The following is a 19475-nucleotide window of genomic DNA, read 5'->3' as shown; positions in this document are numbered from 1 at the left end:
AATATATGCAAATCAATCAATGTGATACATCATATTAACAAATTGAAGAATAAAAATCATATGATCATCTCAATAGATGCAGAAAAAGCTTTTGACAAAATTCAACACCTATTTATGTTAAAAAAAAAATTCTAGAAAATGGGCATAGAGGGAACCTACCTCAACATAATAAAGGCCATCTGTGACAAACCCACAGCAAACATCATACTCAGTGGTGAACAACTGAAAGCATTTCCAATAAGATCAGGAACAAGATAAGGATGTCTACTCTCACCACTCTTATTCAGCATAGTTTTGGAAGTCCAAGCATGGCAATCAGAGAAAAAGAAATAAATGGAATACAAATTGGAAAAGAAGAAGTAAAACTGTCACTGTTTGCAGATGATACTGTACATAGAAAAATGTAAAGATACCACCAGAAAACTAGTAGAAAACTACTAGAAAACTAGTAGAACTTGGTATCACACCAACAGATGGAGAGATACACCATGTTCTTGGATTGGAAGAATCAATACTATACTACCCAAAGTAATCTACAGATTCAGTGCAATCCCTATCAAACTACCACTGACATTCTTCACAGAATTAGAAGAACAAATTTTACAATTAGTATGGAAACACAAAACACGCTGAATAGCAAAAGCAATCTTGAGAAAGAAAAACGGAGCTAGAGGAATCAGGCTCCCTGACTTCACTCTATACCAAAAAGCTACAGTAACCAAGACAGTATGTCATGGCACAAAAACAGAAATATAGATCAATGAAACAGGAGAAAAAGCCCAGAGATAAACCCACACACATATGGTCAACTAATTTACAACAAAGGAGGCAAGAACATACAATGGAGAAAAGACAGCCTCTTCAATAGGTGGTGCTGGGAAAACTGGACAGCTGCATGTAAAAGAATGATTGGAATATAGACTATAGATTGGGTGTATGATTAAGCCAATTAAAAATTTCCTGAAATGGACAGCTACATGTAGAAGAATGAAATTTGAACATTCTCTAACACCATACACAAAAATAACTCAAAGTGGATTAAAGACCTAAATGTAAGACCAGACACTATAAAACTGTTAGAGAAAAAACACTCTTTGACATAAACCACAGCAAGATCTTTTTTAACCCACCTCCTAGAGTAATGAAAATAAAAACAAAAATAAACAAATGGGACCTAATGAAATTTAAAAGCTTTTGCACAGCAAAGGAAACCATAAACAAGATGAAAAGACACCCCTAAGAATGGGAGAAAATATTTGCAAGTGAACCATGGACAAAAGATTAATTTCCAAAATATACAAACAGCTCATGGAGCTCAATGTCAAAAAAACAAACAATCCAATTTAAAAATGGGCAGAAGACCTAAATAGACATTTCACCAAAGAAGACATACAGATGACCAAGAGGCACATGAAAATATGCTCAGCATCACTAATTATTAGTGAAATGCAAATCAAAACTACAATGAGGTATCACCTCACACCGGTCAGAATGGCCATTATCAAAAAATCTAGAAACAATAAATGCTGGAAAGGGGGTGGTGAAAAGGGAACCCTCCTGCACTGCTGATGGTAATGTAAATTGGTACAACCATTATGGAGAACAGTATGGAGGTTCCTTAAAAAACTAAATATAGAACTACCATATGACCCAGCAATCCCACTACTGGGCACATACCCTGAGAAAACCATAATTCAAAAAAAGATATGTACCACAGTGTTCATTGCAGCACTGTTTACAATAGCCAGGACATGGAAGCGAGCTAAATGTCCATTGACAGATGAACGGATAAAGAAGATGTGACACATATACACAGTGGAATATTAGCCATAAAAAGAAACGAAACAGAGTTATTTGTAGTGAGGTGGATGGACCTAGAGTCTGTCATACAAAGTGAAGTAAGTCAGAAAGAGAAAAACAAATACTTTATGCTAATGCATATATATGAAATCTAAAAAAAAAAAAAAAAATGGTACTGATGAACCTAGTGGCAGGGCAGGAATAAACACGTAGACATAGAGAATAGACTTGAGGACCCTGTGGGAGAGGGGGAAGCTGGAGCGAAGTGAGAGTAGCATCAACATATATACACTACCGAATGTAAAATAGCTAGCTAGTGGGAAGCAGCAGCATAGCACAGGGAGATCAGCTCGGTGCTTTGAGATGACCTAGAGGGGAGGGATAGGGAGGGTGGGAGGGAATCCCAAGAGGGACGGGGTATGGGGATATATGCATGCATATGGCTGATTCACTTTATTGTACAACAGAGACTAACACAGTATTGTAAAGCAATTATACTCCAGTAAAGGTCTGTTAAAAATATCTAATAGGGCTTCCCTGGTGGCGCAGTGGTTGAGAATCCACCTGCCGATGCAGGGGACACGGGTTCATGCCCCGGTCCGGGAGGATCCCACATGCCGCGGAGCGGCTGGTCCCGTGAGCCATGGCTGCTGAGCCTGCGCATCCGGAGCCTGTGCTCCGCAACGGGAGAGGCCACAACAGTGAGAGGCCCGTGTACCACCAAAAAAAAAAAAAAAAGAAAAGAAAAGAAAAAAAAAATATATATATATATATATATGTATATAAAATACTCAGCCCATGTTAAATTCATCCAACTATCTCAAATTCTGTTTTTATCCTTAGGTTGTAGAACTTGATATGCACACAAAATCCACACATACATCTACTTGACATATCTTTGAAATTTTTTTTAGTTTAGGACATAGGCAGGACACTCTTTGACATAAATCATAGCAATATATTTTTAGATCTGTGTCCTAAGGCAGAAGAATCAGAAGCAAAAATAAACAAATGACACCTAATTAAACTTAAAAGCTTTTGCACAGCAAAGGAAACCATTGACAAAACGAGAAGGCATCCTACTGAATGGGAGAAAATATTTGCAAATGATATGACCTGTCAGTTAATATACAAAATATATAAACAGCTCATATAACTCAATATCAAAAAAATGAACAACCTGATTAAAAAAATGGGCAGAAGACCTAAGTAGACATTTTCCCAAAGAAGATATACATGCCAACAGACACATTAAAAGATGCTCACCATTGCTAATAATCAGAGAAATGCAAATCAAAACCACATTGTGATACCACCTCACACCTGTCAGAATGACTATCATCAAAATTCTACATATAGCAAATATTGGCAAGGATGTGGGGAAAAGGGAACCTTCGTTCACTGTTGGTGGGAAAGTAAATTGGTGCAGCCACTATGGAAAACAGTAGGAGTTTCTTCAAAACACTAAAAATAGAACTACCATATGATTCATCAATTCAACTGCTGGGTATGTATCTGAAGAAAATGAAAACACTACTTTGAAAAGATACGTGCACCCCAGTATTCATAGTGGCATTATTTACAATAGCCAAGATATGGAAGCAACCTAAGTTTCCATCAACAGATGAATGGATAAAGAAGATGTTAGATATATATAGAGATATAGATATAGTTCATATATCTATATATAGATATGAAATGTTACTCAGCCATAACAAAGAATAAGATTCTGCATGTGCAACAGTATAAATGGACCCAGAGGGTATTATGCTTAGTGAAATAAGTCAAACAGAGAAGGACAAATACTCTGTTTTCACTTATATGCGGTATCTAAAAAACTAAGACAAACAAATATAACAAAACAGAAACAGACTCACAGATACAGAGAACAAATGAATGGTTATAAGGAAAGGGAAGTCGGGAGGGACAAATAGGGGTTGGGAATTAAGAGATATAAACTGCAGTGTATAAAATAAATAAACAACAAGGAAATATTGTATAGCACAGGGAAATATAGCCATTATTTTGTAATAACTTTAAATGGAGTATAATCTATAAAAATATTGAATCACTATTTGTATACCTGAAATTAATATAATATTAAATCAACTATACAATTTTTTTAAAAACGCCTGTTTTAAACTGGCTTCACTTGAACTATAGAATATCCTAATTGCTTCCTCATTTTTTTACATGATAACACAAGAGGCTTGATTAGATTCAGATTCATTTGGTGGGGGTGTAGCTGTTTATTTACAAGTGATGTATTCCATTTTGCATCAAATCAGGAAATTCATAAAGTCTGCTTATCCTTATGACTGTGAAATTAAGATAAATAAGTAGGTTCAGTTGTTTTCAGACTCATCCATCCATTATAAAGTTTTTCATTAACCTTTCACGTAATGGTTTTAGTATGCATTGATAATCCTTGCCTAGATTTATTATTTATTAGTAGTTACAAATTGTGATTTTTTAAATTTTATTACTCCTTCTATATCTGTTCATTGTAATTATCTGACAAGAAGAAAGAAACGACTTTTCTTCATCAAATAGTAGACTGCTTTAAAGGAGTGCAGTTTGTCTGGAAAAAGAGGGATAATTAAATACCTAACTGTTTTCCATTATTTTTTAATTTCAGAAAAAATGTTAATGTATGGTGCTTTAGAAACCTCCACAGTTGACTAATACATATATTTTAGTATCATTATGGACAAGCATATCTGCTTGCTCATATTGAAGTATTTTGGTCTATTATTGTCATTATTCTTTTGATGTTCAACTCTGACCACTGAAAGACCTTTCAGGTTGGCTTCTGTATTTTTTCTAGCTTTATGGAGTTTAAGTTGACAGATAAAATTGTAACATACTTAAAGTGTGCAACATGATGATTTGCTACACATATACATTGTGAAAAGATTTCCTCCTTAAAGTTGATTAATACATATATCACCTCACATATTTACCATTTTGTTTTGTTTTAGTTTGATTTCTGTGTGTGTGAGAGCATTTAAAATCTACTCTCGTAGCAAATTTCAAAATATACAATGCACTGTTATAAGCTATAGTCACCATAGGATCCAAACCCCTCACTCCTGAGAGAGATACTGGGAGTTGGGAGTTCCCTGCAGATGGTATGGCATTGTTGTGGGGGTGAGGTCTATAGCAAGGATGTATCTCAGTCTTTTCTATCTGTTTCCATGTGGATATTCTCTCATTCAGTTGATGGATAGGAGACCGTTAATTCCTGGATTTCTTTCAGAGATAATTGTTCAATGTGTAGCTACATTTCCTGAGTCCATGGGAGGAGGAGAGTTCAGGAGCCTCCTATATGATCATCTTGGTGGGACTTGGTTCTTGTTTCCTTTTGACATGACCTCAGTAGTATTCAATAAACTCTGTACCTTATGTCAAATCCCAGTGTCCCAGGCTTACCCAGTACCTTTCACTAGAACTAAAATTGACTTTTACTCTAAGGAATCTTAATTACTTTTATGGGAAGTGGATTCAGAGATCACACTATAGATTCTAGGGATACTGATTTTTACCAAAATATTTCAGTTGACTGAGTTAGGAAATATACATTAATTAGAAAGTGGAAAAATAAAATTTTAGTTCATACTGGTATTTTCAACTTTTATTTAGGATTACATACTTTTTGCTTCACCTATACACTTGTATATATTTTTTATGCTGAAAAGTATCTTGGTCCTAACTTAGTGAATTAAATACTTAATTGCTTTATCCAAAAATAAACACATAATCGTGACAAAATATATATAGCTTTATTACCATTAACTGAAAGACTACTGAATGTAGTTTGGGATTTTATTAAACATTTTAAAAAATCCTTTGTACATATCTCACCAGGAATGTGAAGTTAAAATATGTTTTAGTCTCATTTGCAATCATTCTTCACGTTTTTATGCCTCTAAATTGATAATTGTTTCAGATTGATTTTAATTCAATTTCTAGGAATTTATTTTTATTTCTTTGTGATTTACTTTTACAATATTATTATTTAAAATAAACTTTATTTAGCTCTAAATTCAACACTATAAAACAAGTTTATTAGGGGATAGTTTATTAAGAAAAGTCTAATTTCCATTTTTTCCCATTCTGTTCTCTTTTGCACTAATGAACTTTCTTTTTAAATAAGTTTTGGACTTACTGTTTGTTTTCCTTTTTCAAAATATTGGTATACACACGCACACACACACACACACACACACACAGTGATATCTGCAAACTTCTACATTGTGATAACATGCTAAAAGTACTGTTCTGCACGTTTTTTCCCCTGTAACATAGAATAATAGAATAGATTTACATTTGTATTGAGGTGTCTTCCTCACAATTTTACAGTATTTTTACTCTTCTTTGTTTCAAACTACCATAGCTTACTCAATTCGTTTATATTGATGGATATATCTATCAAAGACATTGCTGTTTGAACACAAATGATAGATCATTTAACTATAAGCTTTATTTTTTTAAAAAAAGACTTTTCTGTGTGCAAAGTAAGTATAAGAACTTATTTTCTAAAATGATCAATATTTCTAAGAAAAAAGAGTTAAGGGTTGAAAGCAAAAGAATGTTAAAAAATAAAGGAACACATCACAGGAGCAATAGATTTTGCAATTTTTAATTGTTTGAATCATTGTAAATTTTACACATAATGAGGGGAAAGAATATTTTCATTAAGATAATAGATAAGAGAATAGATGCAAAGAAGAGCTAGCCTAGTGTGTCTAAATAAATAACCCAATCCAAAAAACTGGGCAGAAGACCTAAATAGATTTTTCTCCAAAGAAGACGTACAGATGGCCAAGAGGCACATGAAAAGATGTTCAACATCACTAATTATTAGAGAAATGCAATCAAAACGACAATGAGATATCACCTCACACCCGTCAGAATGGCCATCATCAAAAAATCCACAAACAATAAATGCTGGAGAGGTTGTGGAGAGAAGGGAACCCTCCTACACTGTTAGTAGGAATGTAAATTGGTACAGCCACTGTGGAAAACAGTATGGAGGTTCCTTAAAAAACTAAAAATAGAGCTACCATCTGATCCTGCAATCCCATTCCTGGGCATATATTTGGAGAAAAACATGGTCCGAAAGGATACATGCACCCCAATGTTCATTGCAGCACTGTTTACAATAGCCAAAACATGTAAGCAACCTAAATGTCCATCAACAGAGGAATGGATAAAGAATATGTAGTACATATATACAATGAACTATTACTCAACCATTAAAAAGAATGAAATAATGCCATTTGCAGCAACATGGATGAACCTAGAGATTGTCATACTGAGTGAAGTCAAATAGCTATTCCTCTATCGTGTGATATCACTTATATGCGGAATCTTAAAAGAAAAATGATGCAAATGAACTTATTTACAAAACAGAAACAGACTCACAGACTTAGAGAAGGAATTTATGGTTACCAGAGGGGAAAGGTGGGAGGAAGGGATAGATTGGGAGTTTGGGATTGACATGTACACACTGCTATATTTTAAATGGATAACCAACAAGGACCTGCTCTAGAACACAGGGAACTCTGCTCAATATTATGTAACAACCTAAATGGGAAAATAATTTGAAAAAGAATAGTATAACTGTATAACTTAATCACTTTGCTGTATACCTGAAACTAACACAACATTGTTAATCAACTGTACTCCAATATAATACAAAAAGTTAAAAAAAGAAAGAACAAGTAGAATAAATTGTAATAGAAAACATGCAGTAAATTAAAATCTGGGTTTCTGTATTGAAAAAATCATCTAATATTAACAAAGTTAAGGTAAACAACAAACCTGTTTGTTTTTTTAGTTTAAAACTTGGAGAAAATACTCATCAGATATTTAAAGAGAAGGAACATCTAAGTTTTGATGACAAAAAGCAAATAATGATAAGATTGTCACAAGTGTTTCTATAGTAGTTTTAGATTCCAAGGCTAAAGGAAAATATTTAGAAAGAATTAGTGTAAAAATGTTTGATCCAAGAACATATACTCAATCTTAGTGTTCACAGGTAAAAGCAAAGTGCAAATATACAAGCATTCTAAAAGTATACTTGCATGAATAATTTCAACAAAGAGAGATTTTCATAGGCACAAGCACTCAGATGTATACCCCTCATATATAACTCCTGACAATAATTTAAAAGAGTAAAATACCCATAAGACATATTCAATTTAGATATGAAATGAAATTTGTATACTTAAATGGGACAGTTTTTATTTTAAAGACAGGCAGTGACTATATATAGATAAATATAAAATTATAATATTTTTGGTAAATTATTATAGTACTTGTCCTTAAAACATGCATACTATCATATAATTATAATTTTATTTAATACAGTAACAAAAATTTCAGAATTTACAGCAAAAAAGCCTTTATCTTTAGTAAGTGGAGGCAAAACTAAATATAAATTGATACATATGTATATAAATGTATTTATATCTGGAATATTTATATACATATATAAAATGGAGCTTTAGTTGCTGTATAATTCTTTTTATTGTGAAGTTGATACATTTGAACATGAAATTTATATGAAAATATTATAATCATCATACTAGTTTTAGAAGCAAACTCTATAAATCTAGGAGAGGTGACGGGGTGGGGCTGCTAAGAGAGCAGGTCAAGAAATCACCATATATTACAATTACAAAAATAAAAAGCAGTGTTAGAAACAGAAAATATAAAATAAGGGAACAGAAAATAAAAGGTCAAATTATATTGTTGGAAACCAATGCAAAATAAGATAAATCAGAGAGTTTGGAAACCAATGCAAAATAAGATAAATCAGAGAGTTTGAAATGTAAAACATAAAGGCATATCTGAAGTGAATGAAGTAGCCAAAAAAATTCACCATCATTTCAATATCAGCATCAAAGTTAAATGCAAGGCAAAGAACATAGAATGAAATTTAAAGATGTCAGTATAATTCAAAATTTTGGAGGAAGAGCCTACCCATACCATTGCAATAAAATTTAAACAAAAAATTTTTGGAAAGAAAGAGTTTACTTTCAGAAATATATATGAAGTTGCTACAAAAGTATACTTCTATATGTTAAAAAATGAAAAACTACAATGAAATACTACATCGTACCCAATAATAAAAAAACATGGACAACAACAAGTGTTGATGAGGCAGTAGATAGGTTGGAATACTTATACATAGTTCGTGGGGATGTAAAGTGGTGCAGCCACTCTAGAAAACACTTTGGAAGTTGCTTCAAAAGTTAAACTTAGAGTTTACCATATGAGCTAGATATTCCACCCCTATGTGCCCACTCAAGAGAAAGGAAAACACACGTCCACACACAAACTTGCACACAAAACAAAACACCTGTTTTTAGCAGCATTTCTCATAATAGTCAAAAAGTTGAAGCAACCTAAATGCCTGCCAACTAATGAAAGGATAATTAAAATCTGATATATCCATAAGTGGGGTATTATTCAACAATAAAAAAAGAAATGAAGTAATGATACATGCTACAACATGACTGACCCTGAAAACATTATGCTAAATTAAAGAAGCTAGTCACAAAAGACAAAATGTTCTAAGATTCCATTACATGAAATGTCTAAAATAGGCAAATCTTTAGAGACAAAAAGTTGATTAGTGGTTGCTTAGAGTTGGGTGGTGAGGGTTGGGGTGAGGAATCGATAGCTAATGGTATGGGATCTCTTTTAGAGAGATGATCATCTTCCATAATTTGATTGGGTGATAGTTGCACAACCCTGTGAATATACTAAAAGATATTGAATTCACAACACTGAATATACTAAAAAATACACTTTGAATGGGTGAGTTCTGTATTATGTGAATTACATCTCAACAAAGCTGTCAAAAAATACTATAAAGGATATCAAGGAATAAAGGGCAAACTGAGAAAACAATCTCAATAATACAAGATAAAACATAATATCTATAATTTTATAAATAATGCCTATTAAAAATAGCATATATATACTACAAATTATTTCTTAATTTGTTATTAAGGTATAACATACAAACAATAAGGTACACTAACATAATGTTTACAACTCAATAAGTTTTACAAATATTTATACCAGTGTAACCACCATATCAGAAAAGATTATTTCCTGCACCCAAAGAAGGCTCCTTTGTGTCACATCACAGTAAACCATCCAAAGACTTATCATTTATTCTGATTTCTATCAATATTTATCGTGCAATATAATGTCTGTAAAATTAAACCATGTTGTATGTATCAGTGTACTATTTTTATTGCAATTTAATATACATTTACTCACAATTTTTTCACTCATTCCACTGTTGACAGATATTTTCAGTTTTTGAATACTACGAATAAAGATTGAATAAAAATTCTTGAAAAAGACTTTTTAGCCATATGCACTTATTTCTTTTAGGTATATAACTAAGAGTGGATTTGTTGAATTATGAGGTAAATGTATATTTAGTTTTTTTGGATACTGATGATGAGTTTTCTAAAACTGTTTTACCAGTTTACGCTACATCAGTAACATATGCCAGCTTGAAATGCTGTACATCTTCACTAACACAGGAATTTTCAGTGTTTTTATTTTTGCCATTTTAATGGGTGTTTAGTGGTCTCAGTGTTGTTTAAATTTGCATTTTTCATTTGGTCAGAATTAATAATTCTGACCAAATGTGTATGCTCTTTGGCTGTTTGGGTATTCTCATTGATGAAGTTCCTATTCAAGGCTTTTGGCCAGGTTTTTATCTTTTAAAAAATTAACTTGTAGTTTCTTACATATTCTGGTTATGACTACTGTGTCGTATATGTGAATTGCAACTGTTTTTCCACTCTGTGGTTTCCATTTGCGCTGTTTTAAAGATGTCTTTTTAATGAAGTTCTAAAATGTTATTTTTTTCCTTAAGCATTCCTTTAATGTTTTTCATATCCTGCTTAAGAAACCTTTCTTTCTCAAGTTCTTGAAGATATTATACTCATGTTTTCTTTTGAATCTTTATTATTTTACCTTAAATACTTAATATCCTTCTTGAGTAAATTTTTTGAATAGTGAGAGGAAGTAATATTTTTTTTTCTATGCTATGCTGACATTCAGTGGTTCCAACACCATTTACTGAAAAGACTAACACCTAACTTGCTTTCAACTGCACAGCAGTCGTTGTATAGATTAGGTGACTATGCATCTGTGGGTCTGTTTCTGGGATCACCAATATTTTCAGTAGTCTTTTTGTATACACATGTACCTATATCACATTATCTTAATTATTGTGGTTTTATACTATGTCTTTACTTTGGTTATATAAGTATTCCAATTTTTTCTTCTTTAAGACTGCTTTGGCTACTCTATATTTCTTGTATCTTCAGTATTTTGTTTAATCATTGAATATTGATTGGTACTGAATTCAGTCTGTAGTCAGTTAGATCAATTTAGGGGAAGTTGAAATGCTAATACTGAGTCTTCCCATTCATGAGCATCTACTTAAGTTTTTAATTTTCCTTAGCAATATCTTAGAGTTTTCAGTGTGGATATCTCGCTCAGTTTTACTTAGATGAGTCCTAGATATTTTATGCTTCTAGATGTAATTTTAAAAGATAATATTTATATAATTTGCCACTTGTTTGTTGGCTAGTATATGTAGATAAAATTTTTTGGTTTATCAATTTTGTGCACATTAACTTTACCAAATTCACTTATTAATTATAAATGTTTATTGATCCATCTGGAATTTTAAAATTAAGTAATAAGGTCATTCTGAAAATAGCAATGGTGTCACTTCTTCCTTTTTATTTTTAAACCTCTTAGCTCTTCTTTTTTTATTGCACTGGTTAATACCTCTAGTAAAATGTTGTATAGAACAGTAATAGTGGACATATTTGCTTTCTACCCAAGGCAGGAGAAAAGCACTCAGTAATTCCCCAGTATTATGTTAGTTGTAGACTTTTTTGTAAATGGCTCAGATTATGGAAGATTCTTTCTATTCTTAGTTAGCTTAAAATAGTTTTTATTTGTTTTGTTTTTTAAATAAATGAATATTGAAATTTATTAAAGAACTTTATTCCTTTATTAAGATGATCATGATTTTTAACCTTGCTGATCCACAGATGGTTAGCCAACCTTGCATTTTTGGAAAAAACCCTATTTGGTAATGGTTTTATCATGTTTGTATATCCCTATATTTTTAGGTTCATGAGAAATATTGGCCTGTATCATTTCTTTCTTGTAGTTTTCTTGTGACTTTTGATGTTAGAGTTGGGCTAGCCCTATAAAATGAGTTAGAAAGTGAGCTCACATTTTCATTTTTTGGATAAATGTGTGTAACACTGATATTATTTTTCCCTTTAATATGTGGAAGAATTTATCAGTGAAGCCATCTGGGGATAGAAAGTTCTTCTCTCCTTCCTTCCTGCCTTCCTGGCTTCCTCTCTTTTTATGGAAGATTTTGGGCTATAGATTCAGTTACATCAAGAGTCATTGAATTCTTCAGCTTTCATAATAATTTTTGGCAGTAGAATTATTTCAGTACCTGCTAATCTATAATGGCCAGATAGAACACTGTTTCAATTCTTTTTTAAATTAAGAAAATGCTGTTAAAGTATTTTTGTGTACATGTAAGAATTATTGAAAGATTTTTTTAAGTGGTTGCAGCTTTTAACTCTGGGTAAAGTGATTTAGTGACTGTTCAGTTGTCTTCATATTCTTTTGTATTATCGGATTTAGTTTTCCAAAAAAGGCACATATATGATTTTCATTCAGAAAAGTAATGAGATTTATTTCTTTAAAAAGTTTTAACAAGAAAAATATAGAAATATTTATGTTACTTTTATTCAGAACTTGAGTTAGAGTACTATTTTAATAAAAAAACATAGATGAGACAATAAAGATAAGGCTTAATATTAACAGAAGTTGAACGTGTTTTCTTAGTTTTCATCACTGTGACAATCAATACAAGCCCTTTGAAATAGAAACCATTTGAACCCTAAGTAGCAGCATACTGTTAACTGTGTCAACAATTCCTATGATATCCATTACTTTAATAATCTCAATCATTATCTTGATCCCTCAATTCATGTGTAAGATGCCAAATTTTAATGGGGGATACATTTTTTCTATTTTATTTTTTCATGCATGATTGGAGGCAGAATTTAACAAACAGATCAATAAGAACTCTCCATGAGAATAAACAGAATAAGAAAACAAAATCCCTTTTCTCTAATAAGCCAGGAAAGGAGACAATACCTTAGTTATGCTAAAGCATGGGTACCTAATAGAAACAACAATTTAGTCATTTAAATTATAAAAGTATATTTACTAAAATTCTAATTTAGCAGGTCTAAGGTTCCTCAAGTTAAACACAATGTTTATCCAGACCCCAAGCACCCTACATTTTTAGTTTATGTCCTCACAGCTGGTGTCATGACTTTGTTAAATTAATATTTGTTAAGTAGACCCCAGGATGTCAGATGGTGAACCAAGTTTCAACAAAAGATCACAAAGGAAGTGAAACACAGAAGTTAGTTACACATCCACATCAGCAGGAGGAGGTACACCATATGACTCCAGGGGCCACACAGGGAGGTTAAAGCAGGGTGCAGACTGAGAGACTTTGGCAGGACATAGAGCACATGCATTTATTAGGGTTCATGGGTGGAGTGCTTTGAGGTTCCCCAGGCTAAGGCCTGATTGGTCCATTCAAACCAGAAAAGTGGGGCTTTGCTGAGCTTCACAGTAGTCTTATCTAAGGGGAGCACAAGGGGAAGGCCCTGGAAGGCAGGGGACAGTGCTTATCACAATGGCTGTAGGGGGAGTCAAATCAGGAACTTATGTTTACTTGTGACTCTATCTTGTGTGCTCAAGGGAGGGGACTGTGTCAATTCAAGGCCCCTGCAGGCCTCTTGGCCACTCAAAATGGATGCCAAGGCAGTGATATTATGGAGTAGTCTAACTACACTCTTAACAACTGGTGACTTTGAAGGCTTATTCCAGCCCCGTGCATGTTTCCTAGTCACTTTGAACAGGAATCACAAGCTCCTCCTCTCTTATAAGATCTGAAGGAATTATGTAGCAGGTCTTATCCAGGACTGCTACTAGGGAAACCCCAGGACTGCAGAATCCCTCTATTACTTGCAAGAATAGGTTAGAGAAGTTACTAGAACCTAATATATCATTCACAGTTCTTATTTGGGATCTTAAAACTGAGTCTGGATAGCTGGTAGATACAGTCCTGATTTATTGGTAAAGATCTTAATAATAAGCATACCTGCCTTCATTCAAAGTGGACAAAAGCCTTAGAAAGAGGACACTTAGAGCCACTCTTTCCTGTGGAATCTAGTGTGTAATTGTCATATAAATGCAATGACCCAAGGCACACCCTAATGAATGATAAGGAAAGTGTAGAGGACATATGTCCACTTTATTGCTGCATATACCTATGCAGACACTGAATGGGTAAACAGCAAAGGGGACAGTTTAGTATTGCTTCCTTCCAAATTTAATAATCAGCAAGTTATGTAGAACACTTAGAAATGAAAAAATGCTGATGAGACCAGGAGGGCCATCTACCTGGTACACACTAAGCCTGAAAATAAACTGCTAATCCTGACACTGTTTATCATGTACCATTCACACCAACCACCCCAAGATCATTTCAGCCATCGAGTGTTTCACAGCAACCATTACTGAAGCCTTAGAGTTTGCCAGGGGAGAATTGGGAGAGGGATTTTAAAACCCATTGGAGTTTATTTCTTTTCCCTCAAAAACATTTTCTATAATGGCTATTTTTTTTGGATTGGCTTCATTTGGAAGTTTCATAAAAATTAGCACTCTGTATACTCAGTTTTTCTGGAAATTGGCTGCCAGGGCAGGAAGGAAATCTGGAGTGATTTTTCCTGGGACTCTGTAACCCATGAGTTCAGAACAGACATCACTTGGTGCTTCAGGAACACTGACATCAATGGTTATTTCCTTGGTACTAGCCCTGCCTAAAAACCTATAAGTATGAAAGCATGCTGGAAGATAAAAAGATACCTGCCACACATAGCATAAAGGAGGATGAGTCAAGGACATGTTTGCTGACTCTAATTGGGATGTTTTGCTGACTCTAATTGGGATGTTTTGAGCCAATCACCTTGGAGCACTTACAGTAATTCAGAGGCAGTGGCCTCTGAATATTTTCATTCCCCTTAAGAGAAAATTTGTGCCCATTAGCTGTCATTTCTCCGTGGCTTCTCAACTCCCTAACTTTAAGCCATCAACAATCAACTTTCTCTATTCTGGACACAGCCTATTCTGGATACTTCATATAAATAGGATCATATAATATGTGATGTTTTGTAACTGACTTCTTTCACTTAGCATATTTTCAGGATCAGCCATATTGTGGTACATATTTCTTCCTTTATTTTTTTAATTGGCAAATAAAATTTCATTGTGTGATTATATTACATATATTTATCCACTCATCAATTGATAGACATTTTGATTGTTTCAACTTTTTGGCTACTATAAATAAAAATGCTGTGAACATTCATGTGTAAATATTTGCGTGCATGTAGCTTTGTATCAATATTTCTCTTGTATATATGTGTTAAAGAAAAATTGCACCCGATGCAGTTAAACAGGCAAGGAAGACTTTATTCAAGACTACTACAAAAGAGAAGAGAGATTCAATTCAATTCTGCTGAAACAAAAAACAAGAGGATTTTTAAATGTGGGAGTGAGCTAATGGAAAAGTACTGGAGGACATTGTTGGGGAGGTTGGTCAATGTGATTAGGCCATTAGTGTTTCATTATTTTCTCTTTTGAAAGTAAGCCTCCATATATTGGTTCAAGATGGCAGAGTAGAAGGACATGCTCTCACTCCCTCTTGCGAGAACACCAGAATCACAACTAACTGCTGAACAATCATCGATAGGAAGACACTGGAACTCCCTCAAAAAGATACCCCACATCCAAAGACAAAGGAGAAGCCACAATTAGATGGTAGGAGGGGCGCAATCACAAGAAAATCAAATCCCATAACTGCTGGGTGGGTGACTCACAAACTGGAGAACACTTATATAACAGAAGTCCACCGACTGGAGTGAAGGTTCTAAGCCCCACGTCAGGCTTCCCAACCTGGGGGTCTGGCAACTGGAGGAGGAATTGCTAGAGAATCAGACTTTGAAGGGTAGCGGGATTTGATTGCAGCACTTCAACAGGACTGGGGGAAACAGACTCCACTCTTGGAGGGAACACACAGAAGTGTGTGTGCTGGCAACTGGAGGAGGAATTGCTAGAGAATCAGACTTTGAAGGGTAGCGGGATTTGATTGCAGCACTTCAACAGGACTGGGGGAAACAGACTCCACTCTTGGAGGGAACACAAAGTAGTGTGCGTGTCGGGACCCAGGGGAAGGAGAAGTGACCCCATAGGAGACTAAACCATACCCACCTGCTAGTGTTGGAGGGTCTCCTGCACAGGCAAGGGGTGGCTGTGTCTCACCATGACAACAAGGACACTGGTAGCAGAAGTTCTGAAAAGTACTCCTTGGCATGACCCCTCCCAGAGTCCGCCATTAGCCCCACCAAAGACCTGGGGTAGGCTCCAATGTTGGCTTGCCTCAGGCCAAAGAACCAACAGGGAGGGAACCCAGCCCCACCCATCATCAGACAAGCGGTTTAAAGTTTCACTGAGCTCTGCCCACCAAAGCAACAGCCAGCTTTACCCACCAACAGGCCCTCCCATCAGGAAACTTGCACACGACTCTTAGATAGCCTCATCCACCAGAGGGCAGACAGTAGAAACAAGAGGAACTACAATCCTGCAGCCTGTGGGGGGGAAAAAAAAAAAAACACGTTCACAGGAAGATAGACAAGGTGAAAAGGCAGAGGGCTATGTACCAGATGAAGGAACAAGATAAAACCACAGGAAAACAAGTAAATGAAGTGGAGATAGGCAACCTCCCAGAAAAAGAATTCACAATAATAATAGTGAAGATGATCCCAGAACCTGGGAAAAAGAATGTAGTCAATGATCGAGAAGATGCAAGAAATGTTTAACAAAGACCTAGAAGAATTAAAGAACAAAGAAACAGAGATGAACAATACAATAACTGAAATGAAAAATACACTAGAAGGAATCAATAGCAGAATAACTGAGTCAGAAGAACAGATAAGTGACTGAGAAGACAAAAATGTGGAATTCACTACCACAAAACAGAATAAAGCTAAAAGAATGAAAAGAAATGAAGACAGCCTAAGAGACCTCTGGAACAACATTAAATGCAACAATATTCGCATGATAGGGGTCCCAGAAGGAGAAGAGAAAGAGAAAGGACCAGAGAAAATATTTGAACAGGTTATAGCCGAAAACTTCCCTAACATGGCAAAGGAAATAGCCACCCAAGTCCAGTAAGCATAGAGAGTGCCATACAGGATAAACCCAAGGAGTAACATGCTGAGACACATAGTAATCAAATTGGAAAAAATTAAAGACAAAGAAAAATTATTGAAAGCAGCAAGGGAAAAATGACAAATAACATACAAGAGAACTCCCATAAGGTTAACAGCTGATTTCTCAGCAGAAACTCTACAAGCCAGAAGGGAGTGGCATGATATACTTAAAGTGATGGCAGGGAAGAACCTACAACCAAGATTACTCTACCCAGCAAGGATCTCATTCAGATTCCATGGAGAAATCAAAAGCTTTACAGACAAGCAAAAGCTAAGAGAATTCAGCACCACCAATCCAGCTCTACAACAAATGCTAAAGGAACTTCTCTAACTGGGAAACACAAGACAAGAAAATGACCTACAAAAACAAACCCAAAACAATTAAGAAAATGGTCATGGTCATAGGAACATACATATCGATAATTACCTTAAATGTGAATGGATTAAATGCACCAAATAAAAGACACAGGCTTGCTGAATGGATAAAAAAATAAGACCCATGTATATGCTGTCTACAAGAGACCCACTTCAGATCAAGGGACACATACAGACTGAAGTGAGGGGATAGAAAAAGATACACCATGCAAATGCAAATCAAAAGAAAATTGGAGTAGCAATACTCATATCAGATAAAATTGATTTTAAAATAAAGATTGTTATAAGAGACAAGGAAGGACACTACATAATGACCAAAAGATCAATCCAAGAAGAAGATATAACAATTTTAAATATATATGCACCCAACATAGGAGCACCTCAATACATTACACAACTGCTAACAGCTATAAAAGAGGAAATCGACAGTAACACAATAATAGTGGGGGACTTTAACACCTCACTTACACCAATGGACAGATCATCCAAACAGAAAATTAATATGGAAACACAAGCTTTAAATGACACAATAGACCAGATAGATGTAATTGATATTTATAGGACATTCCATCCAAAAACAGCAGATTACACTTTCTTCTCAAGTGTGCATGGAACATTCTCCAGGATAGATCATATCTTGGGTCACAAATCAAGCCTCAGTACATTTAAGAAAATTGAAATCATTTCAAGCATCTTTTCTGACCACACTGCTATGAGATTAGAAATGAATTACAGGGAGAAAAACTTAAAAAACACAAACACATGGAAGCTAAACAATATGTTACTAACTAACCAAGAGATCACTGAAGAAATCAAAGAGGAAATCAAAAAGCGTAGAGACAAATGACAATGAAAACACGGCCATCCAAAACCTATGGGATACAGCAAAAGCAGTTCTAAGAGGGAAGTTTATAGCTAAACAAGCCTACCTCAAGAAACAAGAAAAATAAATAATCTAACCTTACACCTAAAAGAACTAGAGAAAGAAAAACAAACAAAACCCAAAGTTAGCAGAAGGAAGGGAATCATCAGATCACAGCAGAAATAAATGAAATAGAGACAAAGAAAACAATAGCAAAGATCAATGAAACTAAAATCTGTTTCTTTGAGAAGATAAACAAAATTGATAAACCATCAACCAGACTCATCAAGAAAAAGAGTGAGAGGACTCAAATCAATAAAATTAGAAACGAAGCAGGAGAAGTTACAACAGACACCACAAAAATACAAAGCATCCTAAGAGACTACTACAAGCAACTCTATGCCAATAAAATGGGCAACCTGAAAGAAATGGACCAATTCTTAGAAAGGTATAACCTTCCAACACTGAACCAGGAAGAAATAGAAAATATGAACAGACCAATTACAAGTAATGAAATTGAAACTGTGATTAAAAGTCTTCCAACAAACAAAAGTCCAGGAACAGATGGCTTCTGCAAAAATCCTCAACAAAATACTAGCAAACAGAATCCAACAACACATTAAAAGGATCCTACACCATGATCAAGTGGGATTTATCCCAAGGATGCAACAATTCTTTAATATTCACAAATCAATCAATGTGATACACCATATTAACAAATTGAAGAATAAAAATCATATGATCATCTCAATAGATGCAGAAAAAGCTTTTGACAAAATTCCACACCCATTTATGATAAAAACTCTCCAGAAAGAGGGCATAGAGGGAAGTTACCTCAACATAATAAAGGCCATATACAACAAACCACAGCAAACATCATTCTCAATGGTGAAAACCTGAAAGTATTTCCTCGAAGATCAGGAAGAAAACAAGGATGTCTACTCTCACCACTATTATTCAACATAGTTTTGGAAGTCCTAGCCACAGCAATCAGAGAAGAAAAA

This window comes from Physeter macrocephalus, chromosome 12 (genome assembly GCF_002837175.3).
Source record: "Physeter macrocephalus isolate SW-GA chromosome 12, ASM283717v5, whole genome shotgun sequence".
NCBI classification, from domain to species: domain Eukaryota; kingdom Metazoa; phylum Chordata; class Mammalia; order Artiodactyla; family Physeteridae; genus Physeter; species Physeter macrocephalus.
The sequence above is the reverse complement of the archived record's forward strand: the minus strand, read 5'-3'. Positions refer to the sequence as shown.